This window comes from Bubalus kerabau, chromosome 20 (genome assembly GCF_029407905.1).
Source record: "Bubalus kerabau isolate K-KA32 ecotype Philippines breed swamp buffalo chromosome 20, PCC_UOA_SB_1v2, whole genome shotgun sequence".
Classification (NCBI taxonomy): Eukaryota; Metazoa; Chordata; class Mammalia; order Artiodactyla; family Bovidae; genus Bubalus; species Bubalus kerabau.
Window position 1 is genome coordinate 6,811,102 of NC_073643.1, and position 6,009 is coordinate 6,817,110.

General features: G+C 40.0%; 1 pseudogene; it reads right to left on the reverse strand.

Annotated features, from left to right (window-relative positions):
• Positions 1-3,589: 3,589 nt before the first annotated feature.
• LOC129635508 (tyrosine--tRNA ligase, mitochondrial-like) lies at positions 3,590-5,218 on the reverse strand (annotated as a pseudogene).
• Positions 5,219-6,009: the final 791 nt, after the last annotated feature.

Here is a 6,009-nt window from a genome sequence, read left to right on the forward strand (position 1 = left end):
TTTCATAATTGAGATATTCTTACATCTCCATTTTTGCATATGGAGATAATGACTTGCTCCAAGTAATCAAGGTAAAAAAAAAAAAAAAAAAATGGCTAGAATTTGAACTTAGAAGCCATGCTTTGCTGCCTCCTGTAAGATTTTCTAGAACAAATCTGGTTCTAAGTCATTTGGAGTATATTTTTGTGTTTCACTTGATCCTCAGAGGAAAATAGGATAGGAGTGCTATTAACTTGATTTTTCAGATGCTGGAAAACGTTCTGTAGAAACTTGCCTAATGATTGCAGGGTTTAACTGAACCCTGAACCAAATCTTGATTCCAAAGCCTTTAAATTTGACTTGAAAATTTCCCTGACTGGAATATCTTTTGGTATGAGAATACCAAAAGATATAGTTGGATATCTAGCAATAATATTTGCTTCTTTTATTTTGTTGGCTACTTAACTTTGGTTGATCTCAAGTTGCGATCTGACTGGGGACAGAAGTTGAAATAGATTCAGATTTCAGATAGATTTATCAACTTTAAGTTAGCTTTAAGACACTGCTACCTTTTTTACCGAGTAAAAAAACAAAGCTATGAGTAAGTTTAATTATATGGAAACACAAGCAAGGGACTGGAAAACTGATTAGGAATTTTCTGAAAAGTCAAGTACTGATTTTTCTTTTCCCTGAAAAGAAACTATTTCTACTGTAACTTCTAATGCCAACTATGGTTTCTAACTTTTCTCCTTTTTTACAGAAAACTGCATTTGCTTCCCAAACAACAAAAAAATGCAATGAGATATACACCTGATAAAAAGTATCCACAACTCCAACCTACCTCAACATAGTAAAGGCCATATATGAAAAGCCTACAGCAAACATGATTCTCAATGGTGAGAAACTGAAAGCATTCCCCCTGAGATCAGGAACAAGACAAGGGTGTCCACTTTTACCACTATAATTCAACATAGTTCTGGAAGTCCTAGCTATAGCAATCAGAGAAGAAAAAGAAATACGGAATCCAGATTGGAAAAGAAGTAAAGCTCTCACTGTTTGCAGATGACATGATATTGTACACAGAAAACCCTAAAAATAGTATCAGAAAATTACTAGCACTAATCAGTGAATTTAGCAAAGTTGCAGGATACAAAATCAAAACAAAGAAATCACTTGCATTTCTATACACTAACAATGAAAAATCAGAAAGAGAAATTAAGGAATCAATCCCATTCACCATTGCAACAAAATAATTAAATGTCTAGGAATACACTTACCTAAGGAGACAAAAGAACTATACACAGAAAATTATAAGACACTGATGAAAGAAATCAAAGATGACATAAACAGATGGAGAGATATTCCATGTTCCTGGGTAGGAAGAATCAATATTGTGAAAATGACTATACTACCAAATGCAATCTACAGATTCAATGCGATCCCTATCAAATTACCAATGGCATTTTTCACAGAACTAGAACAAAAAAATTCACAATTCATATGGAAACAAAAAAGACCCCGAATAGCCAAAGCAGTCTTGAGAAAGAAGAATGGAGCTGGAAGAATCAATCTTCCTAACTTCTGATTATACTACAAAGCTACAGTCATCAAGACAGTATCCTACTGGCACAAAAACAGAAATGTAGACCAATGGAACAAGATAGAAAGTCCAGAAATAAACCCATGCACCTATGGGTACCTTATTTTTGACAATGGAGGCAAGAATATACAATGGATCAAAGACAGCCTCTTCAATAAATGGTGCTGGGAAAACTGGAGAGCTATATGTAAAAGAATGAAATTAGAACACTTCCTAACACCATGCAGAAAGATAAACTCAAAATGGATTAAAGACCTAAATGTAAGACCAGGAACTATAAAACTCTTAGAGGAAAACATAGGCAGAACATTCAATGACATAAATTAAAGCAACATCCCCTATGACGCACCTCCTAGAGTAACAGAAATCAATACAAAAGTAAACAAGTGGGACATGGTTAACCTTAAAAGCTTTTGCACAGCAGAGGAAACTATAAGCAAGTTGAGAAACAACCCTCAGAATGGGAGAAAGTAATAGCAAAGGAAACAACTGACAAAGGATTAATTTCCAAAATATACAAGCAGCTCATACAACTCAATACTAGAAAAACAAACAACCCAATCAAAAAGTGGGGAAAAGACCTAAACAGACATTTCTCCAAAGAAGACATACAGGTGGCTAACAAACACATGAAAAGATGCTCAACGTCACTCATTATTAGAGAAATGCAAATCAAAACTACAATGAGAGACCACCTCACACTAGTCAGAATGAACATCATCAAAAAGTCTACAATAAATGCTGGAGAGGGTGTGGAGAAAAGGGAACACTCTTGCACTGTTGGTAGGAATGTAAATAGATACAGGCTCTATGGAAGACAGTATGCTGCTGCTGCTAAGTCACTTCAGTCGTATCCGACTCTTTGCAACCCCATGGACTGCAGCCTACCAGGCTCCTCCGTCCATGGGATTTTCCAGGCAAGAGTGCTGGAGTGGGGTGCCATCGCCTTCTCCGATGGAAGACAGTATGGAGATTCCTTAAAAAGCTAGGAATAAAACCACCATATGACCCAGCAATCCCACTCCTAGGCATATACCCTGAGGAAACCAAAATTAAAAAAGACGTATGTATCCCATTGCTCATTTCAGCACTATTTACAATAGCTAGAACATGGAAGCAACCTCAGTGTCCATCAACAGACGAATGGATAAAGAAGTTGTGGTACATATACACAATGGAATATTACTCAGTCATAAAAGGGAGCACATGTGAGTCATTTCTAATGAGGTGGATGAAACTATAACTGATTATACAGAATGAAGTAAGTCAGGAATAAAAGACAAATATCATATTCTAACACATGTATATGGAATCTAGGAAAATGGTACTGAAGAATTTATTTACAGGGAAACAATGGAGAAACAGACATAGAAATGTGACTTACAGACGTGGGGATAGGGGAGGAGAGGGTGAGATGTATGAAAAGAGTAACGTGGAAACTTATACTACCATATGCAAAATAGATAGCCAACAGGAATTTGGTGTATGGCTCAGGAAACTCAAACAGGGGCTCTGTATCAACCTAGAGGGGTGAGATGGGGAGGGAGTTTCAAAAGGGAGGGAATATATGTATACCTATGGCTGATTCATGTTGAGGTTTGACAAAAAACGGCAAAATTCTGTAAAGCGATTATCCTTCAATAAAAAATAATTAAAAAAAAAAGTATCCACAATTCCATATTATCCTTCTTTTTCACTATTCCTCATCTCCAAAAGAGGAAACAGAATGGGAAAGACAGCATTTAGTTTTTCACAAAAAAACTATTATTGAAAGAGATTAACCCTGGAAATCATGCTTTTCTATTGTAGTCCTCAATGTTCAAGGATTAGGAAATAAAACAGCACACTATTACACAAACATAACCAACCTATATAAATCATGAAGTAACTCACACTGTCAGGCCTCGAGTATACTCCATACTGTTTTGGATTTCCATAAGCCAAGGTATAAGTTCCTATGTCTTGAGAATGAATGATGTATAAAACTGAACCACCAGAAGGATTTTTTCATCATAGCTGAAGCCATTGTATCATGTGGAATTTTTTTTTTTTTCCATTTTAAGTAAGGAAAGGCCATTCTCAAGGATACATGGTCCAACAACCAAAACCAACTCTCAGCATTTGTTACTGTGATATACACTGACTCTGCCTCCTGACCATCTTATACCCTCATGAATCATCAGAAATGGCATTTGCTTTGTTGCAAATCTACGATGCTAGTTCCACAATGAAGAATTCAGAAAATGAATGTTCTTCCAAAACTCTTTTAACTCTAGGTCAGACATGGCTTCCAGTTCATCTATACTGCTAAAGGGCTTGTGTGCACCTTTGAGCAGAGTCCAGAGTACGTGTCCAAGATCAAGTTTTCTGACTTCTGCAGCAAGTTGTCTCTGAGGACCTTGCTTTTTTGGCCCTTTGACATACAGCTGCATTATGTGGTCAACCTCTGCAAGGGGCAAAAAAGTGAAGAGCTTCAGGGACCTGCTGCTGCTGCTAAGTCACATCAGTCATGTCTGTGCGACCCCATAGACGGTGGCCCACCAGGCTCCCGTCCCTGGGATTCTCCAGGCAAGAACACTGGAGTGGGTTGCCATTTCCTTCTCCAGTGCATGAAAGTGAAAAGTGAAAGTGAAGTTGCTCAGTCGTGTTCGACTCTTTGCGATCCTATGGACTGCAGCCTACCAGGCTCCTCCGTCCATGGGATTTCCCAGGCAAGAGTACTGGAGTGGGGTGCCATTGCCTTCTCCTTCAGGGACCTACTATCCACTTATTCTGCTGCTTGACAACAAATTAATACCATTTAAATGGAGATGTCTTATCTCTGTTCAGCCAAACAGCATTGCCAGCGGACTTTACCAGTTTTGCTTCAGTTGTAATTAGAGGAGCAGAGATTTCCAAATACATCTTAGCCACTCAACTTGCAGATGAACTTGGACCCAGATATGGTCCTTCCATCTGATCATATCCACCCAGCTAGACCCGACATCCATAACGCAGGAACAGGGAGGAGAAAACAGAGGCCTGGAGTACCTGGTTTCAAAACTGCCAAACTCCTGCCTTTAGGGCTCTTGAGGCGAGTCAGCATGCTCCACCTGTGGAGGTGCGTGCTCACGAGGAAGTGGCCGCTCACTGCCGCTAGTAAATCCACCAGGCGCTGCTTCTGGTACCAGGCGGAGTTTTCCAGAATAGCTGCTGGCCCAAGCCTGGAGCCGCTCTGCGTCAAGCGTCGCTTACGTGCTATGTAGCGCCCTGCTCGGGTCTCGCGTGAGCTCTGTGGGTCCTCCCACCAGTGTGATCACGTAGTGGCGAGCTCGCTGGGATTGTCACACTCCCCAAAGCGCCGGCAGGTGCCCACACTTAACCAGTTAGCCGTGGGGGTCAAAGCCGCAGCGGGTGGTACTGGGAGAGCCTCCGTCAAGGTCTAAAAGCTGGGGAGTTCTGACTTCCTGCGTCTCTCAGGGGTGAATCCCTTGAGCAGACCCAGAGCCTTCAACACCATCAGCAACCCCTGAGGCCAGAGTGGGCCTCATGCAGCCCCCCGGAGGGAAGACATCTAACCCGGCGAGGCTCACAGATTCCCCCTCCAGCGCAGCATGTGTGCACCATCTTGGCCACTTCACCAAAGGAATGGTGCCTCATGTGGGTTTATTTGTTAATTTTCTGTCTGTTTTAATTTTTATGTTATATTGGAGTATAGTTGATTTACAGTGTTGTATTAGTTCTAGGTGTACAGCAAAGAGAGTCAGTTATATGTATATATATATTCCTATTCTTTTTCCATTTTTTTTTCTTATTTAGGTTTCAGAATATCGAGTAGAGTTCCCTGCATTATACAGTAGGTCCTTGTTGATTACCTGTATGGTTTTGTGTGTGTGTGTGTGAATTCCAAACTCCTAATTTATCCCTATCCCCAGCATAATGTCATTTTGATGAGAAACAGATAATACCGTGTGTGTCTGTGGGTAGAGACTCTGCAAATTGGCAAATGCTACACCAATATTAAGGTCTAACTGAAGATTGTATTGTACACTTCATCCAGAAGTAGAATTTTGTGTGCAGAGTTGTTACTTTTCTGTTAAACATGTATGTAGAAGACCTGATTTGAAAACTTAACAAAAGTCAGTGGTAAAACCTCTTGTCTTTCTCTAGTTAAAGAAAAATGTCTCAGGGATCATGGGTGTTCCCCTTAAGAGAAGCAAGTATGTTTTCTTGGAGCAGATGGGTGAGATGAAAGAGTCGAGCATAATAAAAGGTGTCTATAAAATCAGTCAAGCAAAACATTAAGTGCTGTGAAAAGAGCTCAAGGTTTTAATTGTCTTTCAGAAGTTTGTTGTGTGTGTGGAGGGAAAATGATAACGGTAAATTTCAAAGGCAGCCTCTCTGAATGACTTCCTGTGAAATCTGTAGAACTGGTAGCATTCTGATAGCCT